The sequence below is a fragment of the Phyllobates terribilis genome, unplaced genomic scaffold (genome assembly GCF_046119375.1).
Source record: "Phyllobates terribilis strain yellow unplaced genomic scaffold, ASM4611937v1 Scaffold_734__1_contigs__length_741531, whole genome shotgun sequence".
Taxonomy (NCBI): Eukaryota; Metazoa; Chordata; class Amphibia; order Anura; family Dendrobatidae; genus Phyllobates; species Phyllobates terribilis.
The window spans coordinates 532,649-555,606 of NW_027363494.1; the positions used below are offsets into that span (position 1 = coordinate 532,649).

The following is a 22,958-nucleotide window of genomic DNA, read 5'->3' on the forward strand; positions in this document are numbered from 1 at the left end:
GCAGCAAGCCGAAAAGTGCAGGCATGTGAGGGATCTAGAGGTTGACAGCATGTCTTCTTAACGGGAGTCCAGGTGGCCATCTCCACAAATGGACTTTTCAGAATCCTTGGGTGGCACCGTAGTCGGAAACCAATTCTGGTTATCGCTTCTCGGCCTTTTGGCTAAGATCAAGTGTAGTATCTGTTCTTATCAGTTTAATATCTGATACGTCCCCTATCTGGGGACCATATATTAAATGGATTTTTAGAACAGGGAGATGGAAAAAGAGCTTGCTCTGTCCACTCCACGCATTGACCTGGTATTGCAGTATCTCCAGGACCGGTGCACCCCTTCTTTAATGCAGTTTCTAAAATCAGAAAGAATTGAATTCAATGCTTTTTGTTCATTTTGCTTGTTTGTCGGATTTTGGGATGGACTCTTTGGCTTTGCTTTTCTTCTCCTCATTGGATTTTTCATGTTAAAAGTTGCAGAAGCCAGATGACAAGCTCATTTTGGTTCAACTTCAGCAACTGTGCATTGCATTGCCATGTAATCTAATGTAATGCAATGCTATCTATCTAGCTCTCCCTCTATACTTCCTTTTGGATAAACAGACATATTAGGCAAGCATTTTGGAGCTTTCACCTAAATAACTACAGGTGGTGAGATAAGCTGCACAATATAATTGACCTTTCAGTATATTGTTGCACACACACCATCTATTTAGCAAATGCCCTTGTTATCAACAGCAGCCTTTTAAACTCACCTGAGCTAACAGGTATGTGAGCTGGTTACTCTGCTGCGCTTAAAATTTCTTTTTTGGTTTGCTACAATGCCTTTTCTGAAACGTTGTCTCCCTCTGCTGGAACACTGACTTCTTTCATTTAATGCCTGCAGACTATAAAAGAGAAACCAACCCAAAAAGTTTGGTTGATTAGTCTGTGGCATTCTTTTAAACTGTTGCTTATGGCAGTCTCTGTGAGCTTCTCAGTGACATTCAGCCATCCAGGTATCCCGCCTGCAGTAGACAGAATGTGGCAATGGAACGCTGGCTGCGCGTGTCATAATAGGCTCTGAGCCTTTATATACCTGCGCACAGCAGCAGCCACCTTCAGTCTGCTGCTGGACAGCCAGCAGCAGCAGCAGCAGGAGAGGTAATTAATCAGCAACCCTCCTGCTAAGGGTAGACAGCTGCTCGTTCCACCCCCCCCCCCCCCGCCTTAATTGGTTCTCCTCCCTTCCAACGGTGTTGAGGCGGGTGGGAACAGCCGGGGGTTGAGGGTACTGTGCTAAAAGAGGTGGAGTTATGCAGATCTAAAACGCGTGGATTGCAGCAGCAGCAAGCCGAAAAGTGCAGGCATGTGAGGGATCTAGAGGTTGACAGCATGTCTTCTTAACGGGAGTCCAGGTGGCCATCTCCACAAATGGACTTTTCAGAATCCTTGGGTGGCACCGTAGTCGGAAACCAATTCTGGTTATCGCTTCTCGGCCTTTTGGCTAAGATCTTGTATCTGGTCAGAAGGATCCTAGAGTGTCTCCCCCTCGGCCTTGCAGCATCGCCACTTAGGTGGCTTAAGCTGCCTGCTGCTATTGGGGGGGGTCCAGAGGAAACGAGAGGTGATAATGGGCGTCAAGATTCGCTATGCCGGGACCGATGATATTCGGGTCAAAAATGCTTTTCGCATTGATATTGAGGAGTCAAGGAGGAATTTCTTTAACCTGCGGTTCTTGGTGGAAGTCGTCATCTTCAAGATTTTGAATGTTGGTCGTGGAGACATCATTTGTCTACAGGAGTTCCCAAAGAATGGCCGGTACGTTTTGGTCCTTGATCGTATGGCAGCTTGCCAGAATCTTTTCAAGACTCTAAAGGATCAGCAACCCTTGGATCATCCGGCTCTTGAAGGGCTTACATTCACGGTATTGTATACTAAGGGGGAAGTGCCAGTTGTTGTGTTTATGCACAACCCCCTTGTGGATGTGGAGGACATTACTAGATTCCTGAACCGTCATTGCAGCTATGTGTCCTACTCACACAAGGTGAGGAATGAGGTGGGCTTGTGGACTGGCAAACACAAGTTTTTTGTACGGTTCCAGGAAGACCCCCAGGGACCTGGGGGTATCCACTACCCTCCCCTCAGTTTTGCCATCGGGAGGGATAGAGGGTATATGTATTTTCCCGGTGCTCCGCGTTTTTGCAGGAAGTGTAAATCCTTTGGACACTACCAAGAGGACTGCACGGTGGAGAAGTTTTGTGGGAAATGCAATAAAGAAGGTCATCTGGCAATGGAATGTACTAACTCCATGGTCTGTAATGCGTGTGGGGAGGAGGGACACGCTTTCAAGGACTGTCCCCATCGTTCCAGGTCATATGCAGAGGCCGTGTCCCCACGTCCTAGTACTGCCGCCACTATTGGTGAGGCGATTGAGGCAGTAAGGGACTTCATGGAAGTGATGGAGGAAGCACCTGATCCTGCTGGTGGAAGCGCTGTTGAGATGGAGCCTGCAGATATGTCAATTCTGCTTGATGTGAGTGGTGAGGGAGAAGTGAGCGGTTCACTCTCCACAACGCCGGTGTTGGCTTTGGAAAGCTCAGAGGCCATTCAAGAAGGTGGTGGTGGCCAGGGTGACTTCACCGGGGCTGTGGTGAGGCCCCCTGATGAGGACTCTGATGTGTCTTCTGCAAAGAAGTTCCGACCAGATATTTCACCTGCCAGTATTGGGAGCATCAGCCCCTTAAGTGATAGGAGCTATCCCGAGAGCTACAGTGCCTCTCCTAGGAGGTCTTTTTTGGAGGAGGGGGCCAGCATTCTGTGCTTAACATCAGGAATCGAGTTTCAAGACGAGAAAGGTTGACTCTTCGGTGGGGGGTATGTTCTTTTTTACCAAATATGGTTAAAAAATGGGCTCCAACGTGGGCTGTAGTGTACTGTCAGTAAATGTAAGGCTTATAAAATCTAAGCCTAGAAGATTGGCTATACTGGAAGAACTAAAAAATCTTGGAGCAAATATCTACTGTCTGCAAGAGTGCGGAATTGAAGAGTCACCTCCTGAAAAGGACTGGGTATATGGGCATAGCATTTGGTCAGGTTCAATGACAAACAAAAATGATGGTGTGGGGATTTTGTTGGGGAATAGGGATTTAAGTTTTGAAAATTATATGGTGGTGGAGCCAGGTCGTTGTATAATGGCAATGGTTAAGGGGAGAGGGTGGAGGGTGAAAATTGTTAACGTGTATTGTCCAATTAACAAAGGGGATAGGTTAGCACTATTAGAGAAAATACGTTTTTTTTTGCCTGGAAGGATTCCAATATTATTAGTTGGTGATTTCAATTGTGTTTCTGAAGGGGAAATTGATGTCACGGGTAAGGTCCTTAATCAAATTACATCTGATTTTTCTTTTTTAGATGCAGCGGAATTTTTGAGTAAGCCACCACCGGCCACATATAGAGCTGATAGGGGAGGAATAGTGTCCAGGATTGACCGCATGCTGTATACAAATAGAGGTTTGGTGTGTAAATTTTTTAAACAGCATGTTTTTTCTTTCACAGACCATGAATGTTTGTGGGGTATGTTTGAAGGTGATAAAAAAATGGTGCATGGTGTTGGGGTATGGAAGCTAAATGTTAGGTTGTTAGAGGATGTTAGGGTTATGAGAGACTTCGAAAGTAAGTATGAATGGTGGAGGTCTAGGAAAAATAATTTTGTGGATGTGACTGTATGGTGGGATTGGGTGAAAGTGGAAATTAAGAATTTTTTTAGGAGGTGGGGTTATAAAAAAGCAGCAATTGAAAGAGGCAGATTTAAAGATTTAAATATGAGGATTGAGTGGTTACATAAAATGAGTATGAAAGGAATTGATGTTAGTGATCAACTCAGAGGAGCGAGAGATGAGATGAAGCGTGTTTTGGAAAAGCGTGGGAAGGAAATTATTTTTAGGACGAGAGTTGAGCATTTGGATATGGATGAGAAGTGTACGAGGTACTTTTTTAAAAAAATGTGCAGTAAGAAAGATGAGTTGGATGAGGTTGAAAATGATAATGGTATGACTGTGGTTGGAATGGAAGTGTTGGATGAGGTACATAGTTTCTATAGTAGTTTATTTGAGTCTAAATGGGTGGATGGGGGTTTGAAAGAGCATGTGTTAGGTATGTTGGAGAGTCAGCTTGAATCAGGGGAACGTGAGTGTTTGAGTGAGGATATTGTTTTTGATGAGGTTAAAAAGGCGGTGGATGGTGCGAAAAAGAATAAAACACCTGGGAAAGATGGGTTGCCTGTGGAGTTTTATGTAAAAGCATGGGATGTGATTGGTGTTGATTTTGTGGAGGTATGTCAATATATGTGGATGAATGGTGTACTTTGTAATTCCATGAAAGAAGGAGTAGTTGTTTTACTATATAAGAAGGGTGAGAAAAAGAATTTGCGTAATTGGAGGCCGATTACATTACTCAATGCAGATTACAAAGTCTTTAGCAAAATTCTGGCTAACCGTATGCGTGGGGTGATTGGAAGTGTGGTTGGTGTTGATCAAGTGTGCGCGGTGCCAGGTAGGTGTATGACTGATAACCTCTTGTTGTTGAGGGACGTAATTGGAGATTGTATGTTTAGGAAGGGGAAATGTATGGTTTTTTGTGTGGATTTTGAGAAAGCTTTTGATAGAGTGTCGCATGCGTTTATGTTTGAGGTGTTAGTTAGGATGGGTTTTCCTAGTGTTTTTGTGAAGGCGATAAGGTGTTTGTATGATGGTGTGGTGAGTGAAGTGTTAGTGAATGGATGTTTGAGTGAGAAGGTGTGCATAAAATCAGGGGTCAGGCAGGGGTGTCCGTTGTCCCCTGTCCTGTTTATAAGTGTGATTGAGCCCCTGTTGTGCATGATTCGGAAAGAGAAAGTGATGAATGGTCTTCTAATCCCAGGGAGTGGTGGAAAGACTGTAAAGGTAATGGGGTATATGGACGATGTTGTTGTGGTGAGTGATAATATGGCTGCTATGAATCGAGCAAGGTTGCTTTTAGATTTCTTTTGTGGTGCATCTGGTTTTAGGGTGAATTGGGGGAAGTGTAGCTTTAAGTGTTTTGGGGATTCGAGTGTTAGGATGGATGGTGTGATATGTGAAGAAGGTGCTATTAAGGTTCTGGGGGTGTGGTTTAACAAAGATCTGAAAGGGAATGAGAGTTGGGATGAATGCGGTAAGAGGATTGAACAAAAGTTAAATTTTTGGAGGTTGCGGGACTTGACATTGTCAGGCAAAGTCCTTATTATTAAGTCAGTGATTCTTCCTATGTTACTTTTTGTGTCCGTGGTTTTTCCAGCCCCTTATAGGGGTTTTAGGCGGATTGAGAAGCTAATTTTTACGTTTTATTGGGGAAGTAAGATGGAAAAACTTAAAAGGGAATATTTGTGTAAGTTACGTGAACATGGGGGAATGGATTTCCCAAATTTTGAAATTTGTCTTGGTTTAAATTATATTAAAACAGTGGTTGTTCTGTTAGGTAGGGATAACAAGACGGCTTATATGATTAAATATATGGCTGGATGGATGTTGTTTGGGTTGAAATGGATGAGAAGGGATGCAAGAGTGCCTGTTTCGTTTAAATGTCCAGTGTGGTATGAGTTTGTTGAAAAATTTGTTGTCAAGCATGATTTGTTGGATGTTCCTATGGGTGATTTCAAAGTGATAAGGAATGTAAGGAGAAGGATGCGTGTTAGAGAGTTTGAATGTAACATTGGGGGCTTGAGATCGAGTGAAGCGTTGTGTGTATGGAGGAACCTGAGTATAAAAGGAATATCGAATAGGCAGCGTGATATCGTATGGATGAGTTTGCATGAGATTTTGCCTGTGAGAGAGGTACAGAAGAGGAGGGATCTGATTAGAACAGAGGTATGTCCGAGGGATGGATGTGGGGCGAGTGAAACTGTTATGCATTTGGTTTGGAATTGTGATTATGCTCAGAGTGTTTGGAAGGGAGTGGGTGGTTTATGCAAGGAACTAGCGGGCGTGAATTTTATAAATTGGAGAGTGGTAATGTTTGGGATGGGTGCAAGTAGCCGGGTGAAAGAGAGATTGTTGTGGTTGATAATGGCATGTGTAATAGAAAGTCTGTGGGACGTTAGGAATTTGTGTTTATTTAAAAGGAAAATAATCTCAGTTAATAATTGTGTTAGGATGGTTTTGTCAAGGTTATACATAGTTTATTTATGGGACAGCCGTGGCGGTGGTGGCTTTGATTCAGAAGGTTTTTGGAAAGTCAAAAAATGGAGGTCACTGGTAAAGTACGAGTAAGTCCTTGTTTAAGTGTTGTGATCTGTCTTTTTTTATGATAATGGTATGTTTTACAGTTTTTTGTCCATTCAAAAGGTATTACAACTGTTTCAGTATAAAGTTATAAATATGAAATAAAGAAAGTACCATTATGATGTAAGACTGGGCAACGTAGTATGAGTTTTTATACTATTGATTGTTGCTTGAAAAATTTTACTGAATGGTATAAAAAAAAAAAAAAATCTGTTCTTATCAGTTTAATATCTGATACGTCCCCTATCTGGGGACCATATATTAAATGGATTTTTAGAACAGGGAGATGGAAAAAGAGCTTGCTCTGTCCACTCCACGCATTGACCTGGTATTGCAGTATCTCCAGGACCGGTGCACCCCTTCTTTAATGCAGTTTCTAAAATCAGAAAGAATTGAATTCAATGCTTTTTGTTCATTTTGCTTGTTTGTCGGATTTTGGGATGGACTCTTTGGCTTTGCTTTTCTTCTCCTCATTGGATTTTTCATGTTAAAAGTTGCAGAAGCCAGATGACAAGCTCATTTTGGTTCAACTTCAGCAACTGTGCATTGCATTGCCATGTAATGTAATGTAATGCAATGCTATCTATCTTGCTCTCCCTCTATACTTCCTTTTGGATAAACAGACATATTAGGCAAGCATTTTGGAGCTTTCACCTAAATAACTACAGGTGGTGAGATAAGCTGCACAATATAATTGACCTTTCAGTATATTGTTGCACACACACCATCTATTTAGCAAATGCCCTTGTTATCAACAGCAGCCTTTTAAACTCACCTGAGCTAACAGGTATGTGAGCTGGTTACTCTGCTGCGCTTAAAATTTCTTTTTTGGTTTGCTACAATGCCTTTTCTGAAACGTTGTCTCCCTCTGCTGGAACACTGACTTCTTTCATTTAATGCCTGCAGACTATAAAAGAGAAACCAACCCAAAAAGTTTGGTTGATTAGTCTGTGGCATTCTTTTAAACTGTTGCTTATGGCGGTCTCTGTGAGCTTCTCAGTGACATTCAGCCATCCAGGTATCCCGCCTGCAGTAGACGGAATGTGGCAATGGAACGCTGGCTGCGCGTGTCATAATAGGCTCTGAGCCTTTATATACCTGCGCACAGCAGCAGCCACCTTCAGTCTGCTGCTGGACAGCCAGCAGCAGCAGCAGCAGGAGAGGTAATTAATCAGCAACCCTCCTGCTAAGGGTAGACAGCTGCTCGTTCCACCCCCCCCCCCGCCTTAATTGGTTCTCCTCCCTTCCAACGGTGTTGAGGCGGGTGGGAACAGCCGGGGGTTGAGGGTACTGTGCTAAAAGAGGTGGAGTTATGCAGATCTAAAACGCGTGGATTGCAGCAGCAGCAAGCCGAAAAGTGCAGGCATGTGAGGGATCTAGAGGTTGACAGCATGTCTTCTTAACGGGAGTCCAGGTGGCCATCTCCACAAATGGACTTTTCAGAATCCTTGGGTGGCACCGTAGTCGGAAACCAATTCTGGTTATCGCTTCTCGGCCTTTTGGCTAAGATCAAGTGTAGTATCTGTTCTTATCAGTTTAATATCTGATACGTCCCCTATCTGGGGACCATATATTAAATGGATTTTTAGAACAGGGAGATGGAAAAAGAGCTTGCTCTGTCCACTCCACGCATTGACCTGGTATTGCAGTATCTCCAGGACCGGTGCACCCCTTCTTTAATGCAGTTTCTAAAATCAGAAAGAATTGAATTCAATGCTTTTTGTTCATTTTGCTTGTTTGTCGGATTTTGGGATGGACTCTTTGGCTTTGCTTTTCTTCTCCTCATTGGATTTTTCATGTTAAAAGTTGCAGAAGCCAGATGACAAGCTCATTTTGGTTCAACTTCAGCAACTGTGCATTGCATTGCCATGTAATGTAATGTAATGCAATGCTATCTATCTAGCTCTCCCTCTATACTTCCTTTTGGATAAACAGACATATTAGGCAAGCATTTTGGAGCTTTCACCTAAATAACTACAGGTGGTGAGATAAGCTGCACAATATAATTGACCTTTCAGTATATTGTTGCACACACACCATCTATTTAGCAAATGCCCTTGTTATCAACAGCAGCCTTTTAAACTCACCTGAGCTAACAGGTATGTGAGCTGGTTACTCTGCTGCGCTTAAAATTTCTTTTTTGGTTTGCTACAATGCCTTTTCTGAAACGTTGTCTCCCTCTGCTGGAACACTGACTTCTTTCATTTAATGCCTGCAGACTATAAAAGAGAAACCAACCCAAAAAGTTTGGTTGATTAGTCTGTGGCATTCTTTTAAACTGTTGCTTATGGCGGTCTCTGTGAGCTTCTCAGTGACATTCAGCCATTCAGGTATCCCGCCTGCAGTAGACGGAATGTGGCAATGGAACGCTGGCTGCGCGTGTCATAATAGGCTCTGAGCCTTTATATACCTGCGCACAGCAGCAGCCACCTTCAGTCTGCTGCTGGACAGCCAGCAGCAGCAGCAGCAGGAGAGGTAATTAATCAGCAACCCTCCTGCTAAGGGTAGACAGCTGCTCGTTCCACCCCCCCCCCCCGCCTTAATTGGTTCTCCTCCCTTCCAACGGTGTTGAGGCGGGTGGGAACAGCCGGGGGTTGAGGGTACTGTGCTAAAAGAGGTGGAGTTATGCAGATCTAAAACGCGTGGATTGCAGCAGCAGCAAGCCGAAAAGTGCAGGCATGTGAGGGATCTAGAGGTTGACAGCATGTCTTCTTAACGGGAGTCCAGGTGGCCATCTCCACAAATGGACTTTTCAGAATCCTTGGGTGGCACCGTAGTCGGAAACCAATTCTGGTTATCGCTTCTCGGCCTTTTGGCTAAGATCAAGTGTAGTATCTGTTCTTATCAGTTTAATATCTGATACGTCCCCTATCTGGGGACCATATATTAAATGGATTTTTAGAACAGGGAGATGGAAAAAGAGCTTGCTCTGTCCACTCCACGCATTGACCTGGTATTGCAGTATCTCCAGGACCGGTGCACCCCTTCTTTAATGCAGTTTCTAAAATCAGAAAGAATTGAATTCAATGCTTTTTGTTCATTTTGCTTGTTTGTCGGATTTTGGGATGGACTCTTTGGCTTTGCTTTTCTTCTCCTCATTGGATTTTTCATGTTAAAAGTTGCAGAAGCCAGATGACAAGCTCATTTTGGTTCAACTTCAGCAACTGTGCATTGCATTGCCATGTAATGTAATGTAATGCAATGCTATCTATCTAGCTCTCCCTCTATACTTCCTTTTGGATAAACAGACATATTAGGCAAGCATTTTGGAGCTTTCACCTAAATAACTACAGGTGGTGAGATAAGCTGCACAATATAATTGACCTTTCAGTATATTGTTGCACACACACCATCTATTTAGCAAATGCCCTTGTTATCAACAGCAGCCTTTTAAACTCACCTGAGCTAACAGGTATGTGAGCTGGTTACTCTGCTGCGCTTAAAATGTCTTTTTTGGTTTGCTACAATGCCTTTTCTGAAACGTTGTCTCCCTCTGCTGGAACACTGACTTCTTTCATTTAATGCCTGCAGACTATAAAAGAGAAACCAACCCAAAAAGTTTGGTTGATTAGTCTGTGGCATTCTTTTAAACTGTTGCTTATGGCGGTCTCTGTGAGCTTCTCAGTGACATTCAGCCATCCAGGTATCCCGCCTGCAGTAGACGGAATGTGGCAATGGAACGCTGGCTGCGCGTGTCATAATAGGCTCTGAGCCTTTATATACCTGCGCACAGCAGCAGCCACCTTCAGTCTGCTGCTGGACAGCCAGCAGCAGCAGGAGAGGTAATTAATCAGCAACCCTCCTGCTAAGGGTAGACAGCTGCTCGTTCCACCCCCCCCCCCCCGCCTTAATTGTTTCTCCTCCCTTCCAACGGTGTTGAGGCGGGTGGGAACAGCCGGGGGTTGAGGGTACTGTGCTAAAAGAGGTGGAGTTATGCAGATCTAAAACGCGTGGATTGCAGCAGCAGCAAGCCGAAAAGTGCAGGCATGTGAGGGATCTAGAGGTTGACAGCATGTCTTCTTAACGGGAGTCCAGGTGGCCATCTCCACAAATGGACTTTTCAGAATCCTTGGGTGGCACCGTAGTCGGAAACCAATTCTGGTTATCGCTTCTCGGCCTTTTGGCTAAGATCAAGTGTAGTATCTGTTCTTATCAGTTTAATATCTGATACGTCCCCTATCTGGGGACCATATATTAAATGGATTTTTAGAACAGGGAGATGGAAAAAGAGCTTGCTCTGTCCACTCCACGCATTGACCTGGTATTGCAGTATCTCCAGGACCGGTGCACCCCTTCTTTAATGCAGTTTCTAAAATCAGAAAGAATTGAATTCAATGCTTTTTGTTCATTTTGCTTGTTTGTCGGATTTTGGGATGGACTCTTTGGCTTTGCTTTTCTTCTCCTCATTGGATTTTTCATGTTAAAAGTTGCAGAAGCCAGATGACAAGCTCATTTTGGTTCAACTTCAGCAACTGTGCATTGCATTGCCATGTAATGTAATGTAATGCAATGCTATCTATCTAGCTCTCCCTCTATACTTCCTTTTGGATAAACAGACATATTAGGCAAGCATATTGGAGCTTTCACCTAAATAACTACAGGTGGTGAGATAAGCTGCACAATATAATTGACCTTTCAGTATATTGTTGCACACACACCATCTATTTAGCAAATGCCCTTGTTATCAACAGCAGCCTTTTAAACTCACCTGAGCTAACAGGTATGTGAGCTGGTTACTCTGCTGCGCTTAAAATTTCTTTTTTGGTTTGCTACAATGCCTTTTCTGAAACGTTGTCTCCCTCTGCTGGAACACTGACTTCTTTCATTTAATGCCTGCAGACTATAAAAGAGAAACCAACCCAAAAAGTTTGGTTGATTAGTCTGTGGCATTCTTTTAAACTGTTGCTTATGGCGGTCTCTGTGAGCTTCTCAGTGACATTCAGCCATCCAGGTATCCCGCCTGCAGTAGACGGAATGTGGCAATGGAACGCTGGCTGCGCGTGTCATAATAGGCTCTGAGCCTTTATATACCTGCGCACAGCAGCAGCCACCTTCAGTCTGCTGCTGGACAGCCAGCAGCAGCAGCAGCAGGAGAGGTAATTAATCAGCAACCCTCCTGCTAAGGGTAGACAGCTGCTCGTTCCACCCCCCCCCCCGCCTTAATTGGTTCTCCTCCCTTCCAACGGTGTTGAGGCGGGTGGGAACAGCCGGGGGTTGAGGGTACTGTGCTAAAAGAGGTGGAGTTATGCAGATCTAAAACGCGTGGATTGCAGCAGCAGCAAGCCGAAAAGTGCAGGCATGTGAGGGATCTAGAGGTTGACAGCATGTCTTCTTAACGGGAGTCCAGGTGGCCATCTCCACAAATGGACTTTTCAGAATCCTTGGGTGGCACCGTAGTCGGAAACCAATTCTGGTTATCGCTTCTCGGCCTTTTGGCTAAGATCAAGTGTAGTATCTGTTCTTATCAGTTTAATATCTGATACGTCCCCTATCTGGGGACCATATATTAAATGGATTTTTAGAACAGGGAGATGGAAAAAGAGCTTGCTCTGTCCACTCCACGCATTGACCTGGTATTGCAGTATCTCCAGGACCGGTGCACCCCTTCTTTAATGCAGTTTCTAAAATCAGAAAGAATTGAATTCAATGCTTTTTGTTCATTTTGCTTGTTTGTCGGATTTTGGGATGGACTCTTTGGCTTTGCTTTTCTTCTCCTCATTGGATTTTTCATGTTAAAAGTTGCAGAAGCCAGATGACAAGCTCATTTTGGTTCAACTTCAGCAACTGTGCATTGCATTGCCATGTAATGTAATGTAATGCAATGCTATCTATCTAGCTCTCCCTCTATACTTCCTTTTGGATAAACAGACATATTAGGCAAGCATTTTGGAGCTTTCACCTAAATAACTACAGGTGGTGAGATAAGCTGCACAATATAATTGACCTTTCAGTATATTGTTGCACACACACCATCTATTTAGCAAATGCCCTTGTTATCAACAGCAGCCTTTTAAACTCACCTGAGCTAACAGGTATGTGAGCTGGTTACTCTGCTGCGCTTAAAATTTCTTTTTTGGTTTGCTACAATGCCTTTTCTGAAACGTTGTCTCCCTCTGCTGGAACACTGACTTCTTTCATTTAATGCCTGCAGACTATAAAAGAGAAACCAACCCAAAAAGTTTGGTTGATTAGTCTGTGGCATTCTTTTAAACTGTTGCTTATGGCGGTCTCTGTGAGCTTCTCAGTGACATTCAGCCATCCAGGTATCCCGCCTGCAGTAGACGGAATGTGGCAATGGAACGCTGGCTGCGCGTGTCATAATAGGCTCTGAGCCTTTATATACCTGCGCACAGCAGCAGCCACCTTCAGTCTGCTGCTGGACAGCCAGCAGCAGCAGCAGCAGGAGAGGTAATTAATCAGCAACCCTCCTGCTAAGGGTAGACAGCTGCTCGTTCCACCCCCCCCCCGCCTTAATTGGTTCTCCTCCCTTCCAACGGTGTTGAGGCGGGTGGGAACAGCCGGGGGTTGAGGGTACTGTGCTAAAAGAGGTGGAGTTATGCAGATCTAAAACGCGTGGATTGCAGCAGCAGCAAGCCGAAAAGTGCAGGCATGTGAGGGATCTAGAGGTTGACAGCATGTCTTCTTAACGGGAGTCCAGGTGGCCATCTCCACAAATGGACTTTTCAGAATCCTTGGGTGGCACCGTAGTCGGAAACCAATTCTGGTTATCGCTTCTCGGCCTTTTGGCTAAGATCAAGTGTAGTATCTGTTCTTATCAGTTTAATATCTGATACGTCCCCTATCTGGGGACCATATATTAAATGGATTTTTAGAACAGGGAGATGGAAAAAGAGCTTGCTCTGTCCACTCCACGCATTGACCTGGTATTGCAGTATCTCCAGGACCGGTGCACCCCTTCTTTAATGCAGTTTCTAAAATCAGAAAGAATTGAATTCAATGCTTTTTGTTCATTTTGCTTGTTTGTCGGATTTTGGGATGGACTCTTTGGCTTTGCTTTTCTTCTCCTCATTGGATTTTTCATGTTAAAAGTTGCAGAAGCCAGATGACAAGCTCATTTTGGTTCAACTTCAGCAACTGTGCATTGCATTGCCATGTAATGTAATGTAATGCAATGCTATCTATCTAGCTCTCCCTCTATACTTCCTTTTGGATAAACAGACATATTAGGCAAGCATTTTGGAGCTTTCACCTAAATAACTACAGGTGGTGAGATAAGCTGCACAATATAATTGACCTTTCAGTATATTGTTGCACACACACCATCTATTTAGCAAATGCCCTTGTTATCAACAGCAGCCTTTTAAACTCACCTGAGCTAACAGGTATGTGAGCTGGTTACTCTGCTGCGCTTAAAATTTCTTTTTTGGTTTGCTACAATGCCTTTTCTGAAACGTTGTCTCCCTCTGCTGGAACACTGACTTCTTTCATTTAATGCCTGCAGACTATAAAAGAGAAACCAACCCAAAAAGTTTGGTTGATTAGTCTGTGGCATTCTTTTAAACTGTTGCTTATGGCGGTCTCTGTGAGCTTCTCAGTGACATTCAGCCATCCAGGTATCCCGCCTGCAGTAGACGGAATGTGGCAATGGAGCGCTGGCTGCGCGTGTCATAATAGGCTCTGAGCCTTTATATACCTGCGCACAGCAGCAGCCACCTTCAGTCTGCTGCTGGACAGCCAGCAGCAGCAGGAGAGGTAATTAATCAGCAACCCTCCTGCTAAGGGTAGACAGCTGCTCGTTCCACCCCCCCCCGCCTTAATTGGTTCTCCTCCCTTCCAACGGTGTTGAGGCGGGTGGGAACAGCCGGGGGTTGAGGGTACTGTGCTAAAAGAGGTGGAGTTATGCAGATCTAAAACGCGTGGATTGCAGCAGCAGCAAGCCGAAAAGTGCAGGCATGTGAGGGATCTAGAGGTTGACAGCATGTCTTCTTAACGGGAGTCCAGGTGGCCATCTCCACAAATGGACTTTTCAGAATCCTTGGGTGGCACCGTAGTCGGAAACCAATTCTGGTTATCGCTTCTCGGCCTTTTGGCTAAGATCAAGTGTAGTATCTGTTCTTATCAGTTTAATATCTGATACGTCCCCTATCTGGGGACCATATATTAAATGGATTTTTAGAACAGGGAGATGGAAAAAGAGCTTGCTCTGTCCACTCCACGCATTGACCTGGTATTGCAGTATCTCCAGGACCGGTGCACCCCTTCTTTAATGCAGTTTCTAAAATCAGAAAGAATTGAATTCAATGCTTTTTGTTCATTTTGCTTGTTTGTCGGATTTTGGGATGGACTCTTTGGCTTTGCTTTTCTTCTCCTCATTGGATTTTTCATGTTAAAAGTTGCAGAAGCCAGATGACAAGCTCATTTTGGTTCAACTTCAGCAACTGTGCATTGCATTGCCATGTAATGTAATGTAATGCAATGCTATCTATCTAGCTCTCCCTCTATACTTCCTTTTGGATAAACAGACATATTAGGCAAGCATTTTGGAGCTTTCACCTAAATAACTACAGGTGGTGAGATAAGCTGCACAATATAATTGACCTTTCAGTATATTGTTGCACACACACCATCTATTTAGCAAATGCCCTTGTTATCAACAGCAGCCTTTTAAACTCACCTGAGCTAACAGGTATGTGAGCTGGTTACTCTGCTGCGCTTAAAATTTCTTTTTTGGTTTGCTACAATGCCTTTTCTGAAACGTTGTCTCCCTCTGCTGGAACACTGACTTCTTTCATTTAATGCCTGCAGACTATAAAAGAGAAACCAACCCAAAAAGTTTGGTTGATTAGTCTGTGGCATTCTTTTAAACTGTTGCTTATGGCGGTCTCTGTGAGCTTCTCAGTGACATTCAGCCATCCAGGTATCCCGCCTGCAGTAGACGGAATGTGGCAATGGAACGCTGGCTGCGCGTGTCATAATAGGCTCTGAGCCTTTATATACCTGCGCACAGCAGAAGCCACCTTCAGTCTGCTGCTGGACAGCCAGCAGCAGCAGCAGCAGGAGAGGTAATTAATCAGCAACCCTCCTGCTAAGGGTAGACAGCTGCTCGTTCCACCCCCCCCCCCCCCGCCTTAATTGGTTCTCCTCCCTTCCAACGGTGTTGAGGCGGGTGGGAACAGCCGGGGGTTGAGGGTACTGTGCTAAAAGAGGTGGAGTTATGCAGATCTAAAACGCGTGGATTGCACCAGCAGCAAGCCGAAAAGTGCAGGCATGTGAGGGATCTAGAGGTTGACAGCATGTCTTCTTAACGGGAGTCCAGGTTGCCATCTCCACAAATGGACTTTTCAGAATCCTTGGGTGGCACCGTAGTCGGAAACCAATTCTGGTTATCGCTTCTCGGCCTTTTGGCTAAGATCAAGTGTAGTATCTGTTCTTATCAGTTTAATATCTGATACGTCCCCTATCTGGGGACCATATATTAAATGGATTTTTAGAACAGGGAGATAGAAAAAGAGCTTGCTCTGTCCACTCCACGCATTGACCTGGTATTGCAGTATCTCCAGGACCGGTGCACCCCTTCTTTAATGCAGTTTCTAAAATCAGAAAGAATTGAATTCAATGCTTTTTGTTCATTTTGCTTGTTTGTCGGATTTTGGGATGGACTCTTTGGCTTTGCTTTTCTTCTCCTCATTGGATTTTTCATGTTAAAAGTTGCAGAAGCCAGATGACAAGCTCATTTTGGTTCAACTTCAGCAACTGTGCATTGCATTGCCATGTAATGTAATGTAATGCAATGCTATCTATCTAGCTCTCCCTCTATACTTCCTTTTGGATAAACAGACATATTAGGCAAGCATTTTGGAGCTTTCACCTAAATAACTACAGGTGGTGAGATAAGCTGCACAATATAAATGACCTTTCAGTATATTGTTGCACACACACCATCTATTTAGCAAATGCCCTTGTTATCAACAGCAGCCTTTTAAACTCACCTGAGCTAACAGGTATGTGATCTGGTTACTCTGCTGCGCTTAAAATTTCTTTTTTGGTTTGCTACAATGCCTTTTCTGAAACGTTGTCTCCCTCTGCTGGAACACTGACTTCTTTCATTTAATGCCTGCAGACTATAAAAGAGAAACCAACCCAAAAAGTTTGGTTGATTAGTCTGTGGCATTCTTTTAAACTGTTGCTTATGGCGGTCTCTGTGAGCTTCTCAGTGACATTCAGCCATCCAGGTATCCCGCCTGCAGTAGACGGAATGTGGCAATGGAACGCTGGCTGCGCGTGTCATAATAGGCTCTGAGCCTTTATATACCTGCGCACAGCAGCAGCCACCTTCAGTCTGCTGCTGGACAGCCAGCAGCAGCAGCAGGAGAGGTAATTAATCAGCAACCCTCCTGCTAAGGGTAGACAGCTGCTCGTTCCACCCCCCCCCGCCTTAATTGGTTCTCCTCCCTTCCAACGGTGTTGAGGCGGGTGGGAACAGCCGGGGGTTGAGGGTACTGTGCTAAAAGAGGTGGAGTTATGCAGATCTAAAACGCGTGGATTGCAGCAGCAGCAAGCCGAAAAGTGCAGGCATGTGAGGGATCTAGAGGTTGACAGCATGTCTTCTTAACGGGAGTCCAGGTGGCCATCTCCACAAATGGACTTTTCAGAATCCTTGGGTGGCACCGTAGTCGGAAACCAATTCTGGTTATCGCTTCTCGGCCTTTTGGCTAAGATCAAGTGTAGTATCTGTTCTTATCAGTTTAATATCTGATACGTCCCCTATCTGGGGACCATATATTAAATGGATTTTTAGAACAGGGAGATGGAAAAAGAGCTTGCTCTGTCCACTCCACGCATTGACCTGGTATTGCAGTATCTCCAGGACCGGTGCACCCCTTCTTTAATGCAGTTTCTAAAATCAGAAAGAATTGAATTCAATGCTTTTTGTTCATTTTGCTTGTTTGTCGGATTTTGGGATGGACTCTTTGGCTTTGCTTTTCTTCTCCTCATTGGATTTTTCATGTTAAAAGTTGCAGAAGCCAGATGACAAGCTCATTTTGGTTCAACTTCAGCAACTGTGCATTGCATTGCCATGTAATGTAATGTAATGCAATGCTATCTATCTAGCTCTCCCTCTATACTTCCTTTTGGATAAACAGACATATTAGGCAAGCATTTTGGAGCTTTCACCTAAATAACTACAGGTGGTGAGATAAGCTGCACAATATAAATGACCTTTCAGTATATTGTTGCACACACACCATCTATTTAGCAAATGCCCTTGTTATCAACAGCAGCCTTTTAAACTCACCTGAGCTAACAGGTATGTGATCTGGTTACTCTGCTGCGCTTAAAATTTCTTTTTTGGTTTGCTACAATGCCTTTTCTGAAACGTTGTCTCCCTCTGCTGGAACACTGACTTCTTTCATTTAATGCCTGCAGACTATAAAAGAGAAACCAACCCAAAAAGTTTGGTTGATTAGTCTGTGGCATTCTTTTAAACTGTTGCTTATGGCGGTCTCTGTGAGCTTCTCAGTGACATTCAGCCATCCAGGTATCCCGCCTGCAGTAGACGGAATGTGGCAATGGAACGCTGGCTGCGCGTGTCATAATAGGCTCTGAGCCTTTATATACCTGCGCACAGCAGCAGCCACCTTCAGTCTGCTGCTGGACAGCCAGCAGCAGCAGCAGGAGAGGTAATTAATCAGCAACCCTCCTGCTAAGGGTAGACAGCTGCTCGTTCCACCCCCCCCCGCCTTAATTGGTTCTCCTCCCTTCCAACGGTGTTGAGGCGGGTGGGAACAGCCGGGGGTTGAGGGTACTGTGCTAAAAGAGGTGGAGTTATGCAGATCTAAAACGCGTGGATTGCAGCAGCAGCAAGCCGAAAAGTGCAGGCATGTGAGGGATCTAGAGGTTGACAGCATGTCTTCTTAACGGGAGTCCAGGTGGCCATCTCCACAAATGGACTTTTCAGAATCCTTGGGTGGCACCGTAGTCGGAAACCAATTCTGGTTATCGCTTCTCGGCCTTTTGGCTAAGATCAAGTGTAGTATCTGTTCTTATCAGTTTAATATCTGATACGTCCCCTATCTGGGGACCATATATTAAATGGATTTTTAGAACAGGGAGATGGAAAAAGAGCTTGCTCTGTCCACTCCACGCATTGACCTGGTATTGCAGTATCTCCAGGACCGGTGCACCCCTTCTTTAATGCAGTTTCTAAAATCAGAAAGAATTGAATTCAATGCTTTTTGTTCATTTTGCTTGTTTGTCGGATTTTGGGATGGACTCTTTGGCTTTGCTTTTCTTCTCCTCATTGGATTTTTCATGTTAAAAGTTGCAGAAGCCAGATGACAAGCTCATTTTGGTTCAACTTCAGCAACTGTGCATTGCATTGCCATGTAATGTAATGTAATGCAATGCTATCTATCTAGCTCTCCCTCTATACTTCCTTTTGGATAAACAGACATATTACGCAAGCATTTTGGAGCTTTCACCTAAATAACTACAGGTGGTGAGATAAGCTGCACAATATAATTGACCTTTCAGTATATTGTTGCACACACACCATCTATTTAGCAAATGCCCTTGTTATCAACAGCAGCCTTTTAAACTCACCTGAGCTAACAGGTATGTGAGCTGGTTACTCTGCTGCGCTTAAAATTTCTTTTTTGGTTTGCTACAATGCCTTTTCTGAAACGTTGTCTCCCTCTGCTGGAACACTGACTTCTTTCATTTAATGCCTGCAGACTATAAAAGAGAAACCAACCCAAAAAGTTTGGTTGATTAGTCTGTGGCATTCTTTTAAACTGTTGCTTATGGCGGTCTCTGTGAGCTTCTCAGTGACATTCAGCCATCCAGGTATCCCGCCTGCAGTAGACGGAATGTGGCAATGGAACGCTGGCTGCGCGTGTCATAATAGGCTCTGAGCCTTTATATACCTGCGCACAGCAGCAGCCACCTTCAGTCTGCTGCTGGACAGCCAGCAGCAGCAGCAGCAGGAGAGGTAATTAATCAGCAACCCTCCTGCTAAGGGTAGACAGCTGCTCGTTCCACCCCCCCCCCCCGCCTTAATTGGTTCTCCTCCCTTCCAACGGTGTTGAGGCGGGTGGGAACAGCCGGGGGTTGAGGGTACTGTGCTAAAAGAGGTGGAGTTATGCAGATCTAAAACGCGTGGATTGCAGCAGCAGCAAGCCGAAAAGTGCAGGCATGTGAGGGATCTAGAGGTTGACAGCATGTCTTCTTAACGGGAGTCCAGGTGGCCATCTCCACAAATGGACTTTTCAGAATCCTTGGGTGGCACCGTAGTCGGAAACCAATTCTGGTTATCGCTTCTCGGCCTTTTGGCTAAGATCAAGTGTAGTATCTGTTCTTATCAGTTTAATATCTGATACGTCCCCTATCTGGGGACCATATATTAAATGGATTTTTAGAACAGGGAGATGGAAAAAGAGCTTGCTCTGTCCACTCCACGCATTGACCTGGTATTGCAGTATCTCCAGGACCGGTGCACCCCTTCTTTAATGCAGTTTCTAAAATCAGAAAGAATTGAATTCAATGCTTTTTGTTCATTTTGCTTGTTTGTCGGATTTTGGGATGGACTCTTTGGCTTTGCTTTTCTTCTCCTCATTGGATTTTTCATGTTAAAAGTTGCAGAAGCCAGATGACAAGCTCATTTTGGTTCAACTTCAGCAACTGTGCATTGCATTGCCATGTAATGTAATGTAATGCAATGCTATCTATCTAGCTCTCCCTCTATACTTCCTTTTGGATAAACAGACATATTAGGCAAGCATTTTGGAGCTTTCACCTAAATAACTACAGGTGGTGAGATAAGCTGCACAATATAATTGACCTTTCAGTATATTGTTGCACACACACCATCTATTTAGCAAATGCCCTTGTTATCAACAGCAGCCTTTTAAACTCACCTGAGCTAACAGGTATGTGAGCTGGTTACTCTGCTGCGCTTAAAATTTCTTTTTTGGTTTGCTACAATGCCTTTTCTGAAACGTTGTCTCCCTCTGCTGGAACACTGACTTCTTTCATTTAATGCCTGCAGACTATAAAAGAGAAACCAACCCAAAAAGTTTGGTTGATTAGTCTGTGGCATTCTTTTAAACTGTTGCTTATGGCGGTCTCTGTGAGCTTCTCAGTGACATTCAGCCATCCAGGTATCCCGCCTGCAGTAGACGGAATGTGGCAATGGAACGCTGGCTGCGCGTGTCATAATAGGCTCTGAGCCTTTATATACCTGCGCACAGCAGCAGCCACCTTCAGTCTGCTGCTGGACAGCCAGCAGCAGCAGCAGCAGGAGAGGTAATTAATCAGCAACCCTCCTGCTAAGGGTAGACAGCTGCTCGTTCCACCCCCCCCCCGCCTTAATTGGTTCTCCTCCCTTCCAACGGTGTTGAGGCGGGTGGGAACAGCCGGGGGTTGAGGGTACTGTGCTAAAAGAGGTGGAGTTATGCAGATCTAAAACGCGTGGATTGCAGCAGCAGCAAGCCGAAAAGTGCAGGCATGTGAGGGATCTAGAGGTTGACAGCATGTCTTCTTAACGGGAGTCCAGGTGGCCATCTCCACAAATGGACTTTTCAGAATCCTTGGGTGGCACCGTAGTCGGAAACCAATTCTGGTTATCGCTTCTCGGCCTTTTGGCTAAGATCAAGTGTAGTATCTGTTCTTATCAGTTTAATATCTGATACGTCCCCTATCTGGGGACCATATATTAAATGGATTTTTAGAACAGGGAGATGGAAAAAGAGCTTGCTCTGTCCACTCCACGCATTGACCTGGTATTGCAGTATCTCCAGGACCGGTGCACCCCTTCTTTAATGCAGTTTCTAAAATCAGAAAGAATTGAATTCAATGCTTTTTGTTCATTTTGCTTGTTTGTCGGATTTTGGGATGGACTCTTTGGCTTTGCTTTTCTTCTCCTCATTGGATTTTTCATGTTAAAAGTTGCAGAAGCCAGATGACAAGCTCATTTTGGTTCAACTTCAGCAACTGTGCATTGCCATGTAATGTAATGTAATGCAATGCTATCTATCTAGCTCTCCCTCTATACTTCCTTTTGGATAAACAGACATATTAGGCAAGCATTTTGGAGCTTTCACCTAAATAACTACAGGTGGTGAGATAAGCTGCACAATATAATTGACCTTTCAGTATATTGTTGCACACACACCATCTATTTAGCAAATGCCCTTGTTATCAACAGCAGCCTTTTAAACTCACCTGAGCTAACAGGTATGTGAGCTGGTTACTCTGCTGCGCTTAAAATTTCTTTTTTGGTTTGCTACAATGCCTTTTCTGAAACGTTGTCTCCCTCTGCTGGAACACTGACTTCTTTCATTTAATGCCTGCAGACTATAAAAGAGAAACCAACCCAAAAAGTTTGGTTGATTAGTCTGTGGCATTCTTTTAAACTGTTGCTTATGGCGGTCTCTGTGAGCTTCTCAGTGACATTCAGCCATCCAGATATCCTGCCTGCAGTAGACGGAATGTGGCAATGGAACGCTGGCTGCGCGTGTCATAATAGGCTCTGAGCCTTTATATACCTGCGCACAGCAGCAGCCACCTTCAGTCTGCTGCTGGACAGCCAGCAGCAGCAGCAGCAGGAGAGGTAATTAATCAGCAACACTCCTGCTAAGGGTAGACAGCTGCTCGTTCCACCCCCCCCCGCCTTAATTGGTTCTCCTCCCTTCCAACGGTGTTGAGGCGGGTGGGAACAGCCGGGGGTTGAGGGTACTGTGCTAAAAGAGGTGGAGTTATGCAGATCTAAAACGCGTGGATTGCAGCAGCAGCAAGCCGAAAAGTGCAGGCATGTGAGGGATCTAGAGGTTGACAGCATGTCTTCTTAACGGGAGTCCAGGTGGCCATCTCCACAAATGGACTTTTCAGAATCCTTGGGTGGCACCGTAGTCGGAAACCAATTCTGGTTATCGCTTCTCGGCCTTTTGGCTAAGATCAAGTGTAGTATCTGTTCTTATCAGTTTAATATCTGATACGTCCCCTATCTGGGGACCATATATTAAATGGATTTTTAGAACAGGGAGATGGAAAAAGAGCTTGCTCTGTCCACTCCACGCATTGACCTGGTATTGCAGTATCTCCAGGACCGGTGCACCCCTTCTTTAATGCAGTTTCTAAAATCAGAAAGAATTGAATTCAATGCTTTTTGTTCATTTTGCTTGTTTGTCGGATTTTGGGATCGACTCTTTGGCTTTGCTTTTCTTCTCCTCATTGGATTTTTCATGTTAAAAGTTGCAGAAGCCAGATGACAAGCTCATTTTGGTTCAACTTCAGCAACTGTGCATTGCATTGCCATGTAATGTAATGTAATGCAATGCTATCTATCTAGCTCTCCCTCTATACTTCCTTTTGGATAAACAGACATATTAGGCAAGCATTTTGGAGCTTTCACCTAAATAACTACAGGTGGTGAGATAAGCTGCACAATATAATTGACCTTTCAGTATATTGTTGCACACACACCATCTATTTAGCAAATGCCCTTGTTATCAACAGCAGCCTTTTAAACTCACCTGAGCTAACAGGTATGTGAGCTGGTTACTCTGCTGCGCTTAAAATTTCTTTTTTGGTTTGCTACAATGCCTTTTCTGAAACATTGTCTCCCTCTGCTGGAACACTGACTTCTTTCATTTAATGCCTGCAGACTATAAAAGAGAAACCAACCCAAAAAGTTTGGTTGATTAGTCTGTGGCATTCTTTTAAACTGTTG

The 22,958-nt window shown here is 44.3% G+C and overlaps 14 non-coding genes across 14 annotated transcripts; all 14 read left to right on the forward strand.

Annotated features, from left to right (window-relative positions):
• The first annotated feature begins 141 nt into the window (after positions 1-141).
• LOC141237698 (U2 spliceosomal RNA) lies at positions 142-332 on the forward strand. The gene has a single exon (XR_012303226.1). It is a non-coding gene; the product is annotated as a U2 spliceosomal RNA (small nuclear RNA).
• A 6,109-nt stretch (positions 333-6,441) lies between these two features.
• Positions 6,442-6,630, forward strand: LOC141237411 (U2 spliceosomal RNA). The gene has a single exon (XR_012302960.1). It is a non-coding gene; the product is annotated as a U2 spliceosomal RNA (small nuclear RNA).
• A 1,121-nt stretch (positions 6,631-7,751) lies between these two features.
• Positions 7,752-7,942, forward strand: LOC141237699 (U2 spliceosomal RNA). The gene has a single exon (XR_012303227.1). It is a non-coding gene; the product is annotated as a U2 spliceosomal RNA (small nuclear RNA).
• Positions 7,943-9,064: 1,122 nt separating this feature from the next.
• On the forward strand, positions 9,065-9,255 carry LOC141237700 (U2 spliceosomal RNA). The gene has a single exon (XR_012303228.1). It is a non-coding gene; the product is annotated as a U2 spliceosomal RNA (small nuclear RNA).
• Positions 9,256-10,372: 1,117 nt separating this feature from the next.
• LOC141237701 (U2 spliceosomal RNA) lies at positions 10,373-10,563 on the forward strand. Its single transcript, XR_012303229.1, has one exon. It is a non-coding gene; the product is annotated as a U2 spliceosomal RNA (small nuclear RNA).
• Positions 10,564-11,684: 1,121 nt separating this feature from the next.
• Positions 11,685-11,875, forward strand: LOC141237703 (U2 spliceosomal RNA). The gene has a single exon (XR_012303231.1). It is a non-coding gene; the product is annotated as a U2 spliceosomal RNA (small nuclear RNA).
• Positions 11,876-12,995: 1,120 nt separating this feature from the next.
• On the forward strand, positions 12,996-13,186 carry LOC141237704 (U2 spliceosomal RNA). The gene has a single exon (XR_012303232.1). It is a non-coding gene; the product is annotated as a U2 spliceosomal RNA (small nuclear RNA).
• Positions 13,187-14,299: 1,113 nt separating this feature from the next.
• On the forward strand, positions 14,300-14,490 carry LOC141237705 (U2 spliceosomal RNA). Its single transcript, XR_012303233.1, has one exon. It is a non-coding gene; the product is annotated as a U2 spliceosomal RNA (small nuclear RNA).
• Positions 14,491-15,614: 1,124 nt separating this feature from the next.
• LOC141237895 (U2 spliceosomal RNA) lies at positions 15,615-15,805 on the forward strand. The gene has a single exon (XR_012303416.1). It is a non-coding gene; the product is annotated as a U2 spliceosomal RNA (small nuclear RNA).
• A 1,116-nt stretch (positions 15,806-16,921) lies between these two features.
• LOC141237706 (U2 spliceosomal RNA) lies at positions 16,922-17,112 on the forward strand. The gene has a single exon (XR_012303234.1). It is a non-coding gene; the product is annotated as a U2 spliceosomal RNA (small nuclear RNA).
• A 1,116-nt stretch (positions 17,113-18,228) lies between these two features.
• On the forward strand, positions 18,229-18,419 carry LOC141237707 (U2 spliceosomal RNA). Its single transcript, XR_012303235.1, has one exon. It is a non-coding gene; the product is annotated as a U2 spliceosomal RNA (small nuclear RNA).
• A 1,122-nt stretch (positions 18,420-19,541) lies between these two features.
• LOC141237708 (U2 spliceosomal RNA) lies at positions 19,542-19,732 on the forward strand. Its single transcript, XR_012303236.1, has one exon. It is a non-coding gene; the product is annotated as a U2 spliceosomal RNA (small nuclear RNA).
• Positions 19,733-20,852: 1,120 nt separating this feature from the next.
• On the forward strand, positions 20,853-21,043 carry LOC141237709 (U2 spliceosomal RNA). The gene has a single exon (XR_012303237.1). It is a non-coding gene; the product is annotated as a U2 spliceosomal RNA (small nuclear RNA).
• A 1,114-nt stretch (positions 21,044-22,157) lies between these two features.
• LOC141237710 (U2 spliceosomal RNA) lies at positions 22,158-22,348 on the forward strand. The gene has a single exon (XR_012303238.1). It is a non-coding gene; the product is annotated as a U2 spliceosomal RNA (small nuclear RNA).
• Positions 22,349-22,958: the final 610 nt, after the last annotated feature.